At 52.2% G+C, this 21,970-nt stretch overlaps 1 protein-coding gene across 1 annotated transcript in view; it reads right to left on the reverse strand.

Moving 5' to 3' along the window:
• The window catches only part of LOC122372976 (ecdysone receptor-like), a 136,004-nt gene extending 115,290 nt beyond the window's left edge, over positions 1–20,714 (reverse strand). Inside the window, exon 1 of the mRNA XM_043350681.1 lies at positions 20,600–20,714. The gene's annotated coding sequence lies outside the window, so the exon portion shown is untranslated. The remainder of the gene's footprint in view (positions 1–20,599) is intronic.
• Between the last annotated feature and the right edge of the window lie 1,256 nt (positions 20,715–21,970).

Genomic DNA, 21,970 nt, shown 5'->3' on the forward strand with positions numbered 1-21,970 from the left:
TGTAGTATGGAAGAAACGTTCTGAGTAAAAAGGAGTCTTTGGAGTCAGCCAAAAGCATGAAGTACAATCGGAAGTAGCAGAATAAGGAAAGTACTGACCACTCGATACACAACACCCTGGTTGCCTGGGGCCCCTGGTCGCCTGGGCGGCCTGGGGGCCCCCGGGTGACTTAAGGGCCCCTTCGGAAGCAGGTGGCCCCCTCCTGGGCGAAATCCTGGGTACGTGCCTGCCGCTTAGGTTGTATAGGGCGTTGTTAGGCCGTAGTGGGATACGGTTCGAACAAGGCATGCGAGCGAGAAGCAATTTGAGATGCTTAATTCAGCTCAGCTTCGCCTGTCCCGCTTATGCTTAGCTTTCATGTTGCCCTCAATCTATAGTCTCACACTCATCTGACCTCAGACTTTGCTAACATTTCTCTGCATGATTAGGCACTCAAGTCAACCAACCTTCACCGTCCGCCCTTTCGGTTTTCTACGTGGGGGCGGACACGAATCTCATCCGACCGTCTCGCCCCTCATTTAGCTAAAGCTTTTCGGTAAACGTTAGCACCAGTGTGCGAATTTACAGACGCAACAAATGGTGTTCAATTTTAAAGCCGAAAATAAATATGTCCAGAAACCTCTAAGGTAATAAGGTTAGGTCAACGACCAAAAGTCCGGGTCCATTTTAATATTTATTTTGCAAAAGTGGTTGCAGAGCAACGATTTTGACCTCATCGCATTTGCCAAGCTCAGATGCGTCACGTATTTATTGTAGGTACTTTGGTAGAGGATAAATAAGGTGTTCCGTCTTGACCTCAAGGCTCAAGGTCAAGGTCAGTTCATAAAGCCGGTCAGATCAGGAAGCTGGACTAGGAACCATTCGTTTTGTCAGCTATGCTGATCCTAAGCTAAAACTCGAGAAGGCTTTACTTTAGCCGCACAGGTTCTCACAATAAAAAATAATAACTATATAGCTGCGTAATAGGTAAAGGGCAAAGACGCATATGAACAATATTAAATACATGGATGATATTGCAGATCCTTTGTTTCCACATGCCAAACTCTTGCCCATATGATTGCAGCTGTTTATGATTCTTTAGCATCTAAGGCTGATTGCTTTGGATAAACATTAAAATGCTTATAGTAGGTACCTACTCATTACATAGCATAAAGCAGTTTATGATCTCGAGTCAGACAATCGTTTTCGTAAAATCTGCACAAATTAAAAACACTTAGGTAAGTTTGATGAATAATGGAACTTTTCAAGCCTTCACGCCGCAAAGTGTCTATCCCTTTTCAATGATGCATCGTTGAAATTAAAGGAAATAGTTCACTTTTTAACCCGGCAGTTGCTGGGGTATTTCGCCACCCACCGTTTGCTGGGGGGGGGGCGTTAAACGCCCCCAGCCGATAACTCGAGAACCAATAGGCGCAGCGAAACGCACGAGGCGGCAAACGAAAGAACGCGACGAGACGCTTCAGATGAGTACTTTAAAGTTGAATTTTGAGGTCACAGGTCGGGTCAAGGTCAGGTCAAACACCTGAAATCGGGCTTTCAGTAGCATTGACTTCAGGACTTCGCAATGGGCGCCTCTCGTCATAAACTCTGTCAAAACGGTGCACAATCCATCATATAAGGCCTACAAGAGTGTCAGCTCCATGTAGGGGTTAGTCAAGCATAGGTCAGGGTCAAGGTCAGGTCAACCGGGTAGGCACATATCCCCAAAAATCAAAACTGATATTCGCAGCCTGTGACACATGTTTTATGGGTAATTTGGGGCGTAGAACACGATGGTGACATTCATTTTATCATATGTGTACGTGTTTGGCTCAAAAAGTTCAATTTAAGAAATTCATGTATCATGGTCGTGAAGTAGTCAAGAGAAATTGCCAAGATTCAGTTCAAGATTTTGGAAAATGCGGAACGATAATCAATAATCGAAGATAGCCATTTGATTGTTCATAGTATTGGCAGTCTAATGGCGTTTACGGCATGTCTGTATGTCTATTCTGTGATTTTATATGATTTTTTGAACATATGCCGTTTTTGGTCGAAAACTCAGAAATCATGACGTCACTTGAACCTCGATATCTCAAAAATTTTCCGACCGATTTTTTTGAAACTTTGTACCAATAAACATAAATCAATTCCCTACAGGTACCCAAAATTTGGCGCGCCTGCGGCGCGCCGTTTTTATGCTATGGCCCGGCGAAAAAAGTGGGGGCGTTTAACGCCCCCCCCCAGCAACTCGCGGGTTAACATGGGTTTTGAACTGGAATAGCAGTTCCGTAGCTTGGGCTGAGACGAGCATAAATCAGGAGCTTTTACAGCCCAACGATCACCCTAGGCAAAGATATTCTATTTCTCGTCCCGAAAAAGGTGTCTTGCGTTGAGGATGTGTGCCTTGCATATATTTCCATCCAGTATGAAAAGAGCATGGGTCCCGAAAATTCTTCAGAAACTAGAGAAATTATCTACGAGAACTCTAGAGAAATTCTCGTACTGATCAATTAGGACATTCAGGGGAACATTATCAGATCGAGCAGATCGCCCAAATGCCGGTGGCTGCGATAATTTCTCTGTTTCTGAAGAATTTTCGGGACCCATGCTCTTTTCATACTGGATCGCGTGTGCCTTACAGAAACTGAAAAGTTCTTCCTATATCAAAATATAGAAAATAATCTTTTGTTGTAAAAAGGTTTTATTTTCTTTGCTGATTATTTTGAACATAAAAAATCATAAATCCGTTGCAAAAAAAAATAATTTCGTGAAAGTGAACTATTTCCTTTAACCATCGCGATGGTTTAATATTTTTAAGGTGCAGTGATACGATGTAGATCGTTTAAACAGAGAATTAATTTCAGCCCAGGTCTTTTCATCAAACGGCTATTATTTATCAATTTCGACAGGTCTTATCAACTCCCGGGGCCTTTTATTCAGTCGGCGAAGGGGGCAGCCACCAGAGCAGTTACATTCCAATCCACACCGTACGGTCGTGTTCCCAGCACATCCGTGTCTGATCGCGCAGCTCCAATACAGCCTGATCACTATTTACCGACGCGTGTGAACTCTGATTGGAGCGCGCTCGTCTGGCGGAGTCGCCGCGGCCCGGGACGACACTTTTGTCGTCACCCAGCACCAGTTAACGTCTGGGAATGTTACGCAAAAAGTCGCCCCTCTGCCGTCGATTGTCCCCCCCCCCTCCGTGTCTCCCCTCCCTCCCTGCGACCCCTGCGGCGGCCCCGGCGGCGCGGGAGTTGCCCCGGGAGGACGGCACGCACAAAAGGCGAGCGGGCTGCGCCGGGGCGGCCACCGTCGTAAATACGCGGCGCCCTCAGCACTCCCAGGTGTCGGGAGTCGTAAACGACGCCGAAGTGTGACTTATGGCGACACCGGTCTGCGGTGTGTAAGCCGGCGGACACGGCAGAGGAGCTAGCTGCGTGCAGAGGCGACGGCGGGTCGGTGGGAGAGGCTGGCTCAGCTGATGTGGCAGTGGTGTGGCACAGCGCTCAGTGACTGGCAGAATCTGAACTGTGCTAATCATCCGCTGTTTGTGGGTCAGTCCTAACGAGCTATGACGTGAAACCGCCCTTCGCAGCCTGTAACACGATATCAGATATCTGTACATGTGGTGCAATGAGGCTCTGATTGAAAAGAACATGGTACCCACTGATGCATTGTCGCAACATTAACGGCATGCAATGTGCAGATTACGCGGCCATCGATTGGGCACTTATTATAGTTAGAACAATATTAAAACAAACGTTAAATGTGGTCGGGAGGCTGCAACCCCTCTTTTTTTTTTGCATGTTGGAAATTGATGACTTTATCCCAATACGTTTATAGACGGATTATGTAGATTGAACCATGCTTATGACTCTCTCAATTCTCCCACATTGATTGACGATCGTAGCCAAGCAGTAAGATCGTCTACTTCGATTTAGCTGAAGGAAATGGTCCAGACCTGAAAATGTATATAATAGGTCAAATGCAATGAAATCTACCGTTACCCTCGACCAATTCTCCGCATCCTGAGCTGGTGGCCGAAGTTTGCTATAGTTACACCACCGTATAATGTTGCCCGTTGGTGCCCAGAGCTCAGCCCCCATTGAAATTGCCCAGAGCTCAGCTCCACTGCTCCAAACCGGGAGGTGTGCACCCCCCCCCCCCGCCCCACTCGCTGTCCCCTATAGAATTTACACAGCAAAAACAGACGACCGGTAAAAACGGCACTGGATCGCGGCCGGCGGGCATTTACATAGCGGAGGGGCATCGGTTGCCACGCCACCGGCCTGGAGGCGGTGGGAGAGGCCGGGCTACAGTTTCACGGAAACGGCGCAAAAACGTCGGCCCGGCGCGGTGCGGGCCAGTTGGGCGGGGAGGACCACATCGCGGCGCCGACCGCTGCGTGAGGGGTCCGCCCGAGCCAGCAGGGCAGGCGGTGGGAAGCCCTATACTTGCCTATTGGAACCAGGGGCGAGCTTGAAGTCTGAGCCGGGAGCAGGGTGAAACAGCCGCGCCGGTAGCACGAATAAAGGGCTCCTGTACTTGTGTATATGAAAGCTGTGTCACGACTGCATCGGAACGATATCGAAGCAGGTGACATCGTTAGCAGGGAGTTACCTAATTTGGACAGAAGATATCAGGTAACTTGATTTCATGCGCACTAAAAACGAGGAATGCGCAGAAAAACGGGCGTGATAGACAGTCACTGCCCGCTGAGAAAAGTGACCCCTCGCCGTCCGCGCTGTCCGTGGCTCGACGACAGCCCGGAGCTGCAGCGCCTGCTACAGGAGAGAGACGAGGCCTGCCGAGTGTGGCGGCACTCCGGCGCTGACAGCGACAGAAACAGCTACCGGCGACTCAGAAACCGAGTGAAATCGTGCCTGGCGGAATGTAAGCGTGCTTTTCTGTGTGACGGTATGCTGTCGGACCGCCGTGGTTTCTGGCGAAACGTGCGCGAGTTCGCCTTGCGTCCGGGGAGGGGCGGGGGTGGTAACTCCCGCGAGGGCCTATCGCAGGCCCGGGCGGATGAGTTCAACCGACACTTCGCGACAGTCGGTCCGCGTATTGCCGCTGAACTGGCAGCCGGCAACCCCCCGCCACTCCCGCCGAGGCCGCCCTGTGTCACCACGGCCAGCATGTGTCTGCGGCCGGCGACACTCCCGGAGTTGTCTGTGGCCCTGCGGCAGTTGTCGTCCTCCCGTGCGGTGGGACATGACGGTGTACCACTGTTTGCTATTCGCCAGTGTTTTCCTGTGATTGGACCCCACATTCTCCATCTAGTCAATGCCTCATTTTCTTTACGTACCTTTCCCTCATCTTGGAAGCTTGCTTCTGTCGTGCCGCTTCATAAGTCTGGTTCCCGTGACAGCGCTGTTAATTTTAGACCTATATCAATTTTACCAGTGTTATCGAAAGTATGTGAAAAGGTGGTTTGCAATCAGCTCGCTTCTTATCTTGATACGTCCTCTACAGGGTGTCCCATAAGTTCGTTCTCACATTATATTTGCATGTGAAACAGAGTACATTGCGTTTTGATATATTTGTGACCCCTCAATGTTCTCCCCATTTAATAGGCAAACACATGAACACATGTGCTGCGGCATGCCAACCGGCATGTTTGGCTGCATAGCAGGCTTAAAGTTAACCCAGACTGACTTGACATGCGCCGTGAGCTCCTCGAAGCTGGAACAGCGCTACGCTTCGACGAGCCTAATATTCTACATAACCAACAAATTTTTATAAAATTTTGATCCGATGAGGTGCCTGGCATGTGGTCTTGCCACAAACGCCTGTCACAGTCTCCTTGTACCGCTTTTAAGCTTTGCTTGGCCTGTGCACTAATGCACTGTCTTGCCTGAAGATGGGCCTACGACCTCTCGGATGCCATTTTCTCCTCTATAGATGTGTTCATACTCGCGGTTCGAGTTCAGCTTGAGGGTTGAAACTCCTCCTAGATGTTCTTGGAAAAGCATTATGCTTCACAAAGCTGTTTCTGGGACACCAATCGCAACCTGGCCAGCGTCTGGACGCCTATAACCCCACAATACCGTGACCTTGGCCTTTCGCATAGGAACATAACGGGACGAAACGGAGGCCTCCTCCTTCGCCCTTATGGGGTTGTTTTCGGGTTTGGACGGGTGTTTCATCTCGAACGTGGACTAGTTAGTCCAGATGCCCTGGTTGATGTCCTCAGCCCTTTGGTTTTTTAGCCTCAGGCGTAACGAAACTCATGTTTGGCCATTTTAAGACGTTTTTGACTGTTTTGAGCCCTCCGGTAAGCAAAGCTTAAGTCACCTTGAGTTATGTACCCCGAAAGAACACTCTTAGACAGCTGGTAATCCATCCTGAAAAGTCTGCTTACCAACTTTCTAACCCTTTGACCTTTTTGATGGCCACTTTGGCGCCACACAGTTTTGGCCACATGGCTCACTCCTGAGAGCTGACAAAAAAAGAGGATAAACTTACAATGATTGACTCCCGACAAATCATCGGTGTCACTTGCTGACTGTGCGTCCAGTTAGCGATGGACATTGTCTACAGATTGGTAGGCCTCAATCACCCTCAATTGTCGCGAATGGTCACGTGCTGACTGAATACCGAGACGTACCCGTATTGGAGACCTCTTTGTTGCGGCGTTAGCCGTCTGTGTAGGAAACGGGCTCTCTAGCAAAAACTACTTTGTCTAGAGAAATTAGTTACTGTGGAGCATATTTCTACCAGCCATGGCAACCACGTAAGCTCAGTAACGAACCAATTTCAGCGTGCCTTTAAGCAAGAGAGACTAAAAACGTAAAATTTAGGTGAGAACGAACTTATGGGACACCCTGTATTTTATCACCATCTCAGTATGCGTACCGCCGATATCACTCAACGGAGGATGCTCTCACCGACGCTGTCGAGTGGGTGACGCGCCGCGTCGACAAGGGTCACATTGTTGCCATCACGTCGGTGGACCTCAGTCGCGCCTTTGATAGTGTTGACCATGGTATTTTATTGTCCAAGTTGAGCTGGTACGGTGTTGACCCCGGGTGGTTCGCGAGTTACCTCGGTGGCCGGCGGCAGGTGGTGAGAGGCGGCTCCCTATCCCTTCCTATGTCCCATGGCGTTCCGCAGGGCTCCCTGGTCGGCCCAATCCTCTTCAGCATCTTCACAAATGACCTACCTTCCTACCTTCCTCATGGACGGCTCATTTCCTATGCAGACGATACCCAACTCCTCGATCCCGCTCTTCCCACTGACTTACCTGTCCTTAAAAAACAACAGGAAGACACCTTGCTCGCTGTCCAGTCCTATTACACATCCAATTCCTTGAAAATGAATCCTAGTAAGACCACCCTGCTTCTTGTGGGTACTGGCCAGAACCTCAAGAAAACCTCATCCTTTTCCCTTACCATATCCGGTCACACACTACAACCATCCCCTTTTGTGAAGATGCTGGGAGTGACGGTCGACTCAACCCTATCCTGGGAAAAGCACATTTCAAATGTTGTCAAAAAGTGCAATTCCATCCTTCTATGTTTGTATAAAATTCGTCATCATCTTACCCCCGAGACCCGTAAGCTCCTTATCCAGTGCCAGGTTTTCCCCCACATCCTTTACTGCCTCTCCGTCTGGGGCGGGGCCGCTCGCTGTCATTTACATAAGGTGCAGAAGGTCCTGAATTTTGGTGCTAGGGTCGTCTCCGGAGCGCGGGTTTCTGAACATATTTCACCGGTGTTGAGAGCCCTCGGCTGGCATGACATTGCTGATCTTGTCGTCCACCGTGACTGCTCCACTGTGTTCAGGGCGCTGAGTGACCCTTGCGCTCCGGAGGCGATCCGCTCCCTATTCACTCGGCGAGCCGCTGTATCGCAGCGCTCAACGCGGGCAACGTGTGCCGGTGTGCTGGAGCTGCCGGCTTACCGGCTGTCTATGTCGCGCCGGGCCTTGTACCGAGCGGCCTCGTCCTGGAATCGCCTGCCGCCTGCCACCACCGGCTCTCGAACTAGAGCAGAGTTTTTACGACTTTTAAACTCGACATGTGACTAGCGTTTTGGTATTTTAGTACAATGTGTATGCGTGTGTGTGCTTGTGTTTTATATGTTTTTACTATTGTCATTGACTAGAAGCTGACACTAATCCATCATTGGAATGCTTCGCTAATACAATATACATAGAGGAAGGCTGTAATACGGCAGACGTTTGTTCTCCGACAAAACCTTATACCTAAAGTGAGAGCCCTGAATCAGCACGAGACAAGGCGACGTTAAAATCAAAGGTTAAATGCAAGTACGTAAATGAAAAATGGACTAAAACGCATTCATGACTCGCAGAAAAAATCACCAAATGTTTGTTTTATAGTGAGAGTAGCACCACCGAAACACAATCGAACTGATTTCGCTGCTGTGCGCCCCGATCCATGTCCCGACTCGATCCCGGTCCCGTCTTGAGTCTCCCGATCTCATCTCGGTCTCCTGATCCCGACTCGGTCCCGGTCCCAATTCGGTCCTGGTCCCGTCCTGATCCCGTCTCGGTCCTGGTCTCGACTCTATCCTGGTTCGGTCTCGGTCCCAGTTTCGTCTCCGCTCTGGTCCCGACTTGGTCCGACCCTCCACCGTCCGGGTAAAACTCTGAACGGCGTCGAGTTGTGATCGGGCTAATGGAGCTGTAATTAGTAGTTCCGCACACCACCGACGCGCTCCAGAATGAAGACGTAACCGGCCGCCCCGGGTCAAAGACCGACACAGAGGACCAGGCTGGACCAGCATGCAGGGAAGGGTAACCACCGCGCCGGCTTAAATTACCACCCTGTAATGGGAGGGCTGAGGGACGACATGGCTCGTCAGAACGAGACAGAGATAAACGGTGCTGTCTCAATTTGAATCTCGCCTGGACTGGAAGCCGTCAGTCGTGGTCGCACGGTGTGTCGTTGGAGTGTGGAGCCATAGGTGCGAGGGGTAACGTGCAAATGATGGAAAAACGGCTGCGATTGCATGGATTTAGGTACCTGACATGAACTCTTGCATACCTATGTCTTTGTGGAAATATAAAATGCCAGTCAGGGCGGTGTGTCCGAGACTCCGAAGTCGGTAGCTGCAGAAATTTCGCGTGCTAAATGAAGGCAACGAACATTGCCGAAATGTCTTTCAATCTTTGTAAACACAATTCATGGTTCCAGTTTCCGTCAGGCTTCAACCTCACCCCTCTTGTCTGTCACCAATCACCGCCGTAAACAGTGAATCCCGTGACACCGCTGACGCACTGGCAGCGTCCTCTAGAGCACTAGTTCAGCCGAATGCCGTCAGGTGGCAGCAAGACTACGAGCGCTGCGGGGCGACAGAGCCAGTGACCGCCGTAAGTCGGTTGTGATGCAAGGGGAGGCAGGTTCAGATTGATATGAACAGCAATGAGACTTCACATAGCGATATCGGCAGGCAAAACCAACCTTTGTCCTATAGGGGGTCGGGAGGGGGGGAACTCAGCAAGTGGTGGGGGCATGCCGCCTTTGGGTCTAACGGAGCCCTACGGCGGGGTCACTGAGGGCCTCTGGTCAAACCTCAATCTTTGTGTTAGATATTAATGGCTCTTTTGATGGGACAAATATCATGACTGCTTTGCCCCAAGATTTAAAGACTGCTAGTCCAGGCTAAACGCACACTGAGCACGAATTGATAAGCTGTCGTAGGTATGTTGATTTATAGCTATGAAGCTGCTCTCCATTTCATGCACTCACTCGTGAAAAACATCTGTCATGTTTTAACCCGTGCTCGGTGCTCCTATTGGCTTTTTCACATCTGCCAACGTACGACGGGGGCTGGTCGGACCTTTCAGGCCTTCAACTTCTGTCCCTGATCAAACTAGGGTTTCGCGAGGAAAAAAACGGTGCAGCCCGCGATGTTTATTATATAGTACTCAACTCATACTAAACAGCTAGCTGACAAATATGCATTTGACATGTCGTCTAATAATGGAATGACGTCAGTATTCTCATCCGCCGACCAATCTCACGGCTAAGAGTGTGTCGTGACGTCGGGACACTCTCCATTACAGTTTATGAACAGCAGACAGCCGTTCTCGGGGAGCGACCTCGTCTCTGGTAGTGTCGGGATTCGGGAACGCCATAGAAGCTGAACGACAAGCCGACATCAGCTTCCATGGTAGGTAATTCGGCCTCCGTTTCCATAGCGTGGTGTTACCGCCGACCACGAGGCCAGCCGTATGTTCGTCTCCGTGTGCCGGGTAATTCGAACAGCGTTTTGAGCATGGTGCATGCAATGCTGGTCGTCAACAGAGGGGGTACGACCCCCTCGGTCGGAACGGAACGATTTGGGTTCGGAACGATTCCGCGCTGTCGATCCGACCAGTGATACGGACACGGCTCACGACGCAGCCGGCTGATGGGCTTGGCCAGGGTCGAGACCGTTCCTAGCCACCCCCTCCGCCACCGGCCAGGGTCAGGGGCTGATATAACGGTATAATGGTGCAGACATTATCCTGACCACCGCCAGGACCGCAGCTCTGGCCGCATTGGTCAGTGGTCACTTATGTCGGACGGTCACGCGGGCTGCTCTAAAGCGGAAGGCGAGTGGCGCGGGCGAAGTAGGAAGTTGGGGACGATTTTGGCAATGTCAAGCTACATGTTAGTCCCTCAAAGTGAATAAATGGGTCAGTTCAGTACCAAATCCTGTCTGGTTGGATGCATTAGATAATATACCTACCTACAAGAAAATAGCTTTAAGAACGCTTCTTATTTTAGGCCCTTGTATAGCGGAATAAACAAGCATGTAGGTAGGTATATTTTGTTCCCAAGAGTAACGACTGGATGATGAAAAGCTAAGATCATTAATTAGGCTTGTACGACCTATATTTTTCATGCATAGTAACTAAGCCCTTTTAGAACAAAGAGGTCGAACTCAAAGTAAACGGTTGCGTTGCAAATCGGGTAGGTATTGCAAAACATTCCAATAATTTCGATATGCTGTTTTAGATTCCTTCCTTTTTTTAAACCGAACGCAATTACCGACACATATCATGACTCATCTCATCCTGCTAACTACGTTTTCGGGTTCTTAATGTTATGGACCACATTACATTCAAAAGCTAAGATAGCTTTTTTTAGAGTTGTGGCGATTATGAGCCATTTGCAAATTGCCGGGAGATATTTCAAAGGTCTAAAGTATTTTTCGCAAAAAGACAACCTCGACAAAATGGTGCCCAAGTCAGGCCTTCGGTGGACGTCCGGCGGGAGGGTGGTATCGTGCGTTCGGCCATTTTGAGAAGCCACGTGGCCTGCGCCGGTGGTCGGCAACGCAGCGGCGGGATCGATTTGGGCCTGGCGACCACGCAGCCGCACGCACAAAGGCTGAGCCAGCTGAGGGGCCGGCGCCGCCGGGGGCCACGGCCTCGCAGGGGGAGGGGGGGGGCAGAGGACAGCTGGCAGCTCTGCCGATTGGGTCAGAGCGGTTGACACCGACCGGGCTCACTGTTCTTAGAGCCGCGCGAGGGACGAGACGAGAGCTACAGGGTAGCTATTCCATGAACCAAGAAAGATGGACCGTGAACTGAAAGGGGCGAGACGAGGGCTTGGAAAGGCGGTCTAGGGTAAGGCGGGACGAAACTGGAGCGGAGGGACAGATCGTGAGCTGGGAGGGACGAGACGGATGTTATAAGAGCCAAGATGGTTGGACGGCGACGTGGGAGGCACGGACCGTGATGGACTGTCTAAAGCTAAGCGGGACGAACTTGGAGAGCTAGGAGGGACGGATCGTGAGCTGTGAGGGGCGATACGGGAGCCGAGAGGGATGAGACGAAAGTTAGGATAGCTAATCCGTGAGGTGGGAGGAATGAGGCGGAGCTTGGGACCGTGGGCTAGAAGGGACAAGACATTAGGCAGGAGCTGGGCGGGATGAGACCAGAGCTATAAGGGTAGCTAGCTCGGAAGGCCAAGAGGGACAGGCTGTGATCTGGGAGAGACGAAACGGAGCTAGGAGGGACGATACGGGAGCTAGGAGAGACGGACCGTGGGCTGGGAGGGACGAGACGGGAGCTAGGAGGGACAGACCGTGAGCTGGGGGAGACGATCTGGGAGCTGGGAGAATGGTCTGGGAACTGGAGCATGGGATGGCCCATCCAAAAACTTCTGAGCCCAATATTTGTATCGCCCGTCACTCGTCAGCTCACATAAGCCTGTGAATAGAGCTTTTTAGCAATGGCTTATGCTTGGCTAATAAGGTTACCTACATATCAAAGCAAAAACGAAAATTCGATAAGTAGATCACGGGGCTAGGGATAAGCTGTGTGCATGTTTTGTTGCACGCCGTGCGCCGTTTTAATTTATTGACCGCGCGGGTTTGTTGTGGTGTTCCATTGACCTTGTGTGACCGTGGCGGGCGGGCGGCGCGGTAGTGGCACCTGTCTCTTGTGCGCCACACGGCCCACTGTCACCGAAGCCAACTGAGCCCTGACATCGACCCGTCGCCGACTCGGCGCGATGGCCGTCAGTGGCACGTGGCGCGCCGCTGCAGCCCGATCAATATTGCAACTGGCCGCGCGCTCTGCAACGCGCGCAAAAACCGACAAACAGTGGGCGGCTGCCGGCATGCCGCGCTGCGTTGCACCGACCCCCACCAAACACGATTTGGCAGCACTGTAAGGACGCTTGCTGGGCGTGAAGTTTTCCCTTCACCATAGGGTTTACACACAAACTGGTCAAAGTTTGAGCCAGGATATACTAGTCTAAAAATGCAAATAACGAACAAATTTTGGCCTCAAAAGATTCAGCATTTCATCGTGTGCCTTAAACAACATTAATCATACATTTTGAGCTTTCAGTACTTTAAATAAGGTCAAAACATCGCAAAACACAAAAGTTAATACAATAGTCACGTGGGTGTCAGGAAATGTCACAGGTGCGTCAAATTTGTGACTGGGGCTTTACTTTCAAACATCGGATCTACCTGTTTCTTATAGGTATCTTCAGTGGCGTATCTAGGATTTCTCTCAGGGGGGATCCGCAGTCAAAAGGGCCCTTGACTGACTGGGTTGAAAGGGCCCTTAAGTGGCAAAAGGGCCCTTGTAGCCTGAGTTGAAAGGGCGTTAACCCGCGCCCCGTAGGGAGGGGGGGGGGAGGAAAAACGGCCCCTGTCCTCTTCCGTAGCTATCTCCTAAATGACTGCAAATATCGCCACCAAACTTTCAGGAGCTCTCTGGGCATCCATTTTACACATTGTGACCAATTTTTTTCCAGAGGCTATGATAGGTTGGCCGCAAATGACGTCATGTTCTGCCATTTTCGACAAAAAAAGGTTTCGCAGGAAAAGCCACAGGCCTACAGAGCTGTAGAAACATAAAAATGTTCCGACTTAAAATGTGTAGAATTAACAGGCCTAGGTCAAATCTGAGCACAGTTTACAGAAAGAGCATTAAAAGAGCTTTGATTGTTTTGTTGGGTTGGGCCCAGGCCCTTTCGGTCTGACGTGTCCATCAGCGTGCTGTCGATTTTCCCCATATAAGGAAGTTATTGCTGGCGCTTCTTGGCCTCTCATTGGTCTAACGAATAGACCACTTGAATTCGACCAATGAGGAGCCAAGAAGTAGCAGCATGCTCACAGCGTGCTGATAAATAAACGGGGTGCGAACAGAGCTCAGGGCCGGAAGTATGATAGGAAAGGAATTGAGGGAGACATTGGTCTGGGCGGGCACCTTGGTGAGTCACCGCCCACCGGGGCTGAGCCTGTCCAACAGGACAGGCCGACTAGCCCCCCAAGTGCTCACTGCACCCGGTTACGAGCGTGCTTGATTAGGAGCTGCAGTGCGCTCCAATGGGAGCCGCCCGCATGGAATAAAGTTGCCCGTCCAGGTCCAGCCCGGATCAGGGGTTGCGGCATGGAGGAGAAGGATTTGAATGTCATGAGGATGGAAACGGCGAAACGGGTGTTGAAAGAGCTATTAACTACGCTTTTCCCCGGCACTGTAGCTCCTCATTTCCGAGTCATGCGATGGTTTGTTGAAAATTGTCGAAATTGGATCTGAAAATTGGCGAAATTTGACCTTGGATTGGATGACCTATGTGAACTGACCTTTGACCTGATCTAAAAAGTGACCAGAGTAATTTCGTCATTATTGTTTGCGTCCCTTCAAACGCTGCCTTTGGCGTGTCGTGGCTCAGAAGCCGAGTTAGAAGCAGGGGTGCGGAGCTGGAGCTGCAGAGCCGCCGGAGCCGGCATATTTTGCCCGGAGCCGGAGCCGTGAAAGAATATAGCCCGGAGCCGGAGCCAGAGCCGGAGCATTAAAAAAAGGCGGCGACTCCGGCTGCTTTTTTTTAACCCTCGCCCCGTTGGGGGGGGCCATTTTGCCCCCCCCTGTGGTTTTTCCTGAAAAATTTTCAGTACCTTCCCGGGCATCAATTTGACACCTTCACACCAAATTTCAAGTCTTAGGTCACCTTAGGTCAGGAGTTATTGAGGTCAAACTGAGGTCATGTTCGAGCAAAAATGAGCAAAAAACATGCAATCTTGAAACGTTTACCAAATCTACAGTTATCAAGCAATTTCAAAGTTCTTTATATGGTCTAGTAGACAAAAAGCGGCGCTACAAAACAGCTTTCTCGGATTTTCTAAATTTTGGGTTTTTGACCAAAAAAAAATCAAAAATTTGATTTTTTTTAGAAAAACTAAAAAAAATCCAAAATGTTTCCGAATTTCAAATAAGCCGGAATAAATGTGATAGTCCCTGAGCTCTTCTATGTACATACCAAATTTCAGATCGATATCTCGTTTTTTGGCCAAGTTATAGAGAAAACACTGTTCAAAAATTATGACGTCAAATTTTTGAACTCAATTATTAGCGATTCTAGACCACGTACGGCAAAACAAAGACCACCATTGAACTCCCCGTGACGAGCTGCATCGATTCGATACCCATTATATGCAAAAATATTTACTTTGAAATTTGACCTAATTTGACCTGACCTTGACCTGACCTTGACCTGACCTTGACCTGACCTTGACCAAAACGTGACCTAAGCTGGCCCCAAAGGCTTCCTGACCCACATAATCGCATTTGTCATGTAAAATAGACCATAAAACATGTATCACACGACACTTTCATATTGTGACCCCCCAGTGACCTGACCTCTGTGACCTGACCTGGTATCAGTGACCTCAAATAGTAAAATATGTGTTTGAAGAACATTTCCCCATCGATGATTTTCAATGAAATGCATTTTACTCGATTTTACAACGCATTTCTTGAAATGCCTGTAAACGATGAAAATTGGACCTTTGACCTGACCTATGACGTCATCAGTTTGACCTAGGTCAATAAAATTGGGTCACAAGGTAGTTCCCTGATAGGGCTATCCAACACCGTTTGCCGCTTGTCGCTAGGTTGCGTGGTTCTCGAGATCTTAGGGTGGGGGCCAAAATGCCCCCACCCCCCAACAGGGCGCGTTGCTCGGCAGAGCCCAACGGGGCGCGGGAAAAATTATTGACCTAGTTCGGTTTGACAGTACAAGGCAGTAAAACATGTGGTATTCAAAATAGCCTTGCTATGCCTTTAATGGGCTCCTGATAGCCCATTAAAGGCTTAGCAGATCGCTTTGTGCTATAACATTGAGCTTTAAGCAAAATAAGCATGCTTATTTCATAGCCTGCCCTCAGAGGGCCCTTCTGGTGGTCTTAAAGGACCCTCAGGCCTCAATCGACCTCAGATGGACCTTTGCTGGCGTCATAAGGTCTCCGTTAGCCTGAAAGGGTCCTCCAATAGTCCCAAGGGGCCTTCTATTCTCCTTAAAGGCCCTGAGTCAGCCTAAGAGGGCCATTCAGTGGCCTCCGAGGGCACTCTTTGTCCTCAGGGGGACTGTCATACGGCTCAAGGACCAAGGTGGTCTGAAATAGCCTTCATTTCACTTCTGAGGGCCCTCCAATGCCCTCAGAGGGCCCTATATTTGCATCATTACACCTCTTTGAGTCCTCGGAGAGCCCTCTTTGAGATGGCTGAGAGGGCCCTCTTTGATCTGAGATGGCCTGATGACCTCGTAGGGCTCATGTGGTGGCCTGAAATCACCTCAGCAGGCCCTCCAGTGGCCTCAAAGGGTCCTGTTTTTGCATTAGAGGGCTCTCTGTGGCTTCCGAGGGCCCTTTTTGATCTCAGAGGGCCCTCTTTGATCTCAGAGGGCTTTTTTGACCCTTTCGAGCTGTCTGAGGGGGCCCTCTGGCCTCTGTTTGCCTAAAAGGGCCCTCTATTCGCCTCAGAGGGCCCTCTGTTCGACTCCGAGGGCCCTCTGGTGACCTCAGCGGACCCTATTTTTGCATCAGAGGTCCCTCTGTGGCCTCCGAGAACCCTCTTCGATCTCAGAGGGCCCTCTTTGAGGTGGCTGAGAGGGCCCTCTGTTCGCCTCAGAGGGCCCTCTGGTGACCTCAGGGGCTCTATTGTTGCATGAAAGAGCCCTCTGTGGCCACCGAGGGCCCTTTTTGATATCAGAGGGCCCTCTTTGACCTCAGAGGGCTTTTTTGACATGTTCGAGGTGCCTGAGGGGGCCGTTTTTATCTCAGAGTGCCCTTTTTGACCTCAGAGGGCTTTTTTGACATCTTTGAGGTGTCTGAGGGGGCCCACTGACCTCTGTTTGCCTCAAAGGGCCCTCTGTTTTCCTAAAAGAACCCCCTATTCGCCTCAGGGGACCCTCTGTTCGCCTCAGAGGGCCCTCTGGTGACCTCAGGGGGCCCTATTGTTGCATCGGAGGGCCCTCTGTGGCCTCCGAGGGCCTTTTTTATCTCAGAGGGCCCTCTTTGACCTCAGAGGGCTCTTTTCGACCTATTCGAGATGTCTGAGAGGGCCCTCGGGGTCTGCGAGGGCCCTCTGAGTGCCTGAGAGGGCCCTCTGAGTGCCTGAGAGGGCCCTCTGAGTGCCTGAGAGGGCCCTCTGGGTTCTGTCCCCCGTTCGTCTCAGAGGGTCCCTTTATTCGCCCCTTCAGAGGGCCCTCTGTTTGCCTCAAAGGGCCCTCTGTTTGCCTAAAAGGACCCCTATTCGCCTCAGAGGGCCCTTTGGTGACCACAGTGGGCTCTATTGTTGCATTGGAGGACCCTCTGTTGCCTCCGAGGGCCCTTTTTATCTCAGAGGACCCTCTTTGACCTCAGAGGGCTCTTTTCGACCTATTCGAGATGTCTGAGAGGGCCCTCTGAGTGCTTGAGAGGGCCCTCTGAGTGCCTGAGAGGGCCCTCTGGGCTCTGAGTGCTTGAGAGGGCCCTCTGAGTGTCTGAGGGGGCCCTCTGAGTGCCTGAGAGGGCCCTCTGGGCTCTGGCCCCCGTTCGTTTCAGAGGGTTCCTTTATTCACCCCTTTAGAGGGCCCTTTGCCTCAAAGGGCCCTCTGTTTGCCTCAAAGGGCCCTCTGTTTGCCTAAAAGGACCCCCTATTCGCCTCAGAGGGCCCTTTGGTGACCACAGTGGGCTCTATTGTTGCATTGTAGGGCCCTCTGTTGCCTCCGAGGGCCCTTTTTTATCTCAGAGGGCCCTCTGTGAGCTCAGAAGGCTCTTTTCGACCTCTTCGAGATGTCTGAGAGGGCCCTCGGGCCTGAGAGGGCCCTCTGAGTGCTTGAGAGGGCCCTCTGAGTGCCTGAGAGGGCCATCTGAGTGCCTGAGAGGGCCCTCTGAAAGCCTGAGAGGGCCCTCTGTGTGTCTGAGAGGGCCCTCTATGTGCCTGAGAAGGTCCTGATCGTTGTAAAGGGCCCTTAATTTACTCTACAAGGTCCCTCGTTGGCCTAAAGGGGTCCTCTGATAGTCCTAAAAGGGTCCCTAAAAATGTAATTGATATTTTTCATTATGTAAAAAAATGTAAGTGGTGAAAAGGGCCCTCAAAGTGTTTTCAATTTTTTTCGAGTAAAAAAAAATATTTTTTTTTTGCTCTAGGGGGGATCCTAGGATCCCCAGGGTCCCCCCTTGGATACGCCACTGGGTATCTTGCGTTGCACCACGCAGAGCTGGTGGCGTGGCGTGGCGGTGCGACTATTCCTGGCTTTGGCGAGGGTAGCAGCCAAGGGCGGGGTCGCAGCCAGAGCCGCGCGAGCGGGCGGTCGGGCTGCCAGCCGCGGCTTTTCGGCAGGCCCACCGGGACAGTGCCCCTCAGATATTGAGAATGCCACCGTCAGGGTGCGGTCGTTGCTATATGTTGGTTGGATCATAGACCTCTCTGAGCTCTCTAGTATGGTCTATCAGAAAATGTTACATATTTTGACCCTGTCAGTCTTTTAAATGACCCACTGCCCCAACCATTTTTCATTCACTGTTACACCCACACTGACGATATTTTATTGGCGGTGGAGGGGGTCATGTTCGGTGCCTTACCTACTTTAAAATTATGCTGTTAGCGCTTCCATTCTGAGTCGGTGCTGCTATACCTAGTGCTATGAGCTATTATTGTTTGTTGTTGCAGTGAACTATTGTTGATGTAGGATGCGGTAACATACGACCAAGTTGCTCCGTTGTTGTTAGGTTACACCACCGCTAGTTGACCGGGTTGACCTCGGCACCAGCTCGATACTCCCCCCCCCTCCGGGGTTAGCTAAGCAGAGCGTAAACAGCGCCGCAGTTAGCTGGAGGACAATTACCTCACCGAGCACAGTAACTGCAGTCACAACGGTCAACGGATACGGTAGGGAACTGATAATTGTTCATTTGTAACTACATATATCAGTCACCATTGACCGACACAGGGCTGATAACTGATCGCCATTTGACCGATACCTACTGATCGGTCAGTGGTCATTGCCCACACTCTGGCCGACCACTGGTCACACACCGATCGTGACCGGTCACTGAGCGCCCTCTGACGGACTTTGACCGGTCACTGACCGGTCACTGATTTTTATCGGTCACTGACAGTTCTATAGACCGTCCCCTGACTGACTTTGACCGGTCACCGACCGATCTATAATAAGACCGTCCTCTGACCGACTTTGATCGGTCACCGACCGTTCTATGATTAGACCGTCCTCTGATCGACTTTGACCGGTCACTGGCAGTTCTATGATTAGACCGTCCTCTGACCGACTTTGATCGGTCACTGGCATTTCTATGATTAGACCGTCCTCTGACGGTTGAGCCGTCCAAAGGAGCTCTACAGTCGTCGGAGCTAATAAATCAATGGATAGCTGGCATAAATCAATGAGAGTGGAGCTCGCGAGAGGCACAAAAACAAGAAGACTGGGTAATACACCGCAGGTCAAATCGCAGTGGAAATCATAGATATGTCACGCAAATAGACTGCGCTATTGACCCCGATGAATGTTAAGTGGGAGGTAGGGCTCCCTTGTCCTAACGAGATAACAACTGCCGGCAGGCGAAACAAATAAAGTCCGCCAATATTAATAACCGAAAGATTGAGAATAAAAGAAAGAATGAAAGACACCATAACATTGCGTCATTAATGAACCGAACATAGTTAGTTCAAAAACATGTTTTGTGAGAAGCAAGGGCGTATAAACCGATCGAATGCACCAATTGTGAAAAAATGTGAAAGTTTATGAAAGAATGTGAACCATTATCAGGCATACCTAACCTCAAAGAAAATGCAATATAAAATATACTTAAAGCGTCAAGGTTAAAAAGTATTTAGGTAAGTTTTTTTTTTTCAAAGACTGGACACGAACATTTTTTCATGCAATGCAAATGACATCCAACAGAGCACCGTTGCAGTTATCTCTTTGTGCCCCTTTGTCGCATCAACAATGTGCCGTTGGGAGATTCGGGGACGCCATTGGGATGTAGCGCCATTGCTGTGCTGAGCTGCAGCCTACAGTATCGTGGTACCCCGGCGCTAGTCTCAGGTCGATCGACAGAGAAGCACGGCAGGCGATAGCACACGGCCGACCGTGCCCGTCACAAGGAGTCAAGGACAGCTCCGCAGTGCGTCACCTATCGTGACGCATCAGCGTGACACTGCAGCCAGGGATACTTCGGGGAGCAGCAGGGGTTGCGGACGCGCAGTCGTTCTTGAACACGTACGGAACACGCACAACCAACAACTTTCTTTTCCAAGATACTTTCGATCACAGATCATATTCCTATTACATAGGTGAAACTTCACTGCACCACTACAGATCATACGCCTTTGCCAGCGCGATGCACCCTCTCGCACTATGTCAACCGTCGAGCCTTTTGAATCGATGTGGCTATGAGCCGTACCGGGCGGCAGCGGCCGTAGCGGCGGCCGTAGCCCCGGCAGTCGGCGGCGCCCATGGCACCGACTGACCTGCCACAACCACAGTGGTAGCGTGCACGGCCACCCATGGCACCGACGGGCGCCGCCGCCGCGCCGGTCAGCTGACCCGCCGGCCCCCGCGCTGCCGAGCACGAGATGAGAGCACGTCACCCGACACTGCACCCCGGTGATTATCGGGCTCCAGGAACGGCACGCGCTGCGGTCACTAAGGACGGGAGTCGCTGTGGGGACGGGGTGCGCACTAAGGGCGGGCGGTGAGGGACCGGTGCCGCTGAGGGACCGGCGGCAGCTGCGGCGAGCACGGCCGCGCGGCGCCGTGCGATTGGAGAACCTGCGGCGCGGCGGCCGCGTGCGAGCACCCTGCTGCCCGTCTCGTCTCCGTCCGCTGTGCAAGACCCGCACCCCTGCGGTCACTTACCTCGGCAGGTTCAAGCAGGGTCGTCCGCCGCCGCCGCCGCCGCCGCCGCCGCCGCACGCACAGTGACCCGTTTTAGCGCGCTGCAGCCTGCAACCCTTGCAGAGTGCGTGCAGTATTGATTGGCGCAGCTCGCTCGGATAACCTTGGAGGCTCTGACCTACACCACCAGTTCGTTGAATCCTGCAACGCAGCGCCAGGGGCGGCGGCCGCCGGGCCAGGAGAGGGGGCTGGCGGGCGGCGAGAGCAGTAGAACGGCTCCGCGTGGACTGGGAGGACGATGTGCTCGAGCGGAGATATACCTGGGCTCATTCCTGCAGCAGGCCGGCCGGTTCCAAGGTCAATTGGCAGTATCGATATCGACACCGTCCTTTCTGCAGTGTCGGTGACCGCCCCTGCTCGGCCGCCGACCACGCCGGCCTGGCACGCATCCCACCCCGGTCCCGCCGCCCCTCCCACCCCCACTATGCGTGCGCAGCGAGGGCAGGGGCGCCGGCAGGGCTGGGAGGGCCTGGGAGGGCAGGGAGGGCAGGGGCGCCGCAGGGCTGGGAGGGGCTGGGAGGGCAGGGCGCCGGCAGGGCTGGGAGGGGCTGGGAGGGCAGGACGCACAGGGCTGAGAGCCGAGAGGGCAGGGGTGCCGCAGGGCTGGGAGGGCAGGGAGGGCCGAGAGGGCAGGGGCAGGGGCGCCGCAGGGCTGGGGGGGGGGCAGGGAGGGCAGGGCGCACGCCGCACAGGGCTTGGGGCCGAGAGGGCAGGGGCAGGGGCGCCGGCAGGGCTGGGAGGGACTGGGAGGGCAGGGCGCCGGCAGGGCTGGGAGGGGCTGGGAGGGCAGGACGCACAGGGCTGAGAGCCGAGAGAGCGGGGTCAGCTGGGCACCGGCAGGGCTGGGAGGGCAGGACGCACAGGGCTGAGAGTCGAGAGGGCGGGGGCGCCGGCAGAGCTGGGAGGGCAGGGCGCCGGACGCACAGGGCTGCGAGGGCCGGGCATCGGGCACTCGGAGCTGGGGTGGAGGGCGCCGGCAGGGCTGAAAGGGTGGAGGCACTGGGCACTCGGGGATTGGAGGACTGGGGCACCGGGCGGCACAGGGCTGGGAGCCTGGGAATGTAGGGGACAGGGGCACCAACCGACACACGGGGCTGATGGCACACAGGACTGGGGGAGAGGTGAGGCGCCTAAAACATAGATTTGGAGGAGAGAGAGGGGCGCCGGACACGATTGCGGAACTTTGAGAGCCGGGTCAGCAATCATTTCCTGTCAGACCATCGGGAGGGGATTTCAGCGCCACTTCTCCCTTGAACCTCAAACGTTAAAACCGATTAATAACCTAATTAATGGTTAACGACCCACTGAGGAACGATAGAAATACACCTGCAA

The sequence above is a fragment of the Amphibalanus amphitrite genome, unplaced genomic scaffold (genome assembly GCF_019059575.1).
Source record: "Amphibalanus amphitrite isolate SeventyFive unplaced genomic scaffold, NRLGWU_Aamphi_draft 001426F_arrow, whole genome shotgun sequence".
NCBI lineage: Eukaryota > Metazoa > Arthropoda > Thecostraca > Balanomorpha > Balanidae > Amphibalanus > Amphibalanus amphitrite.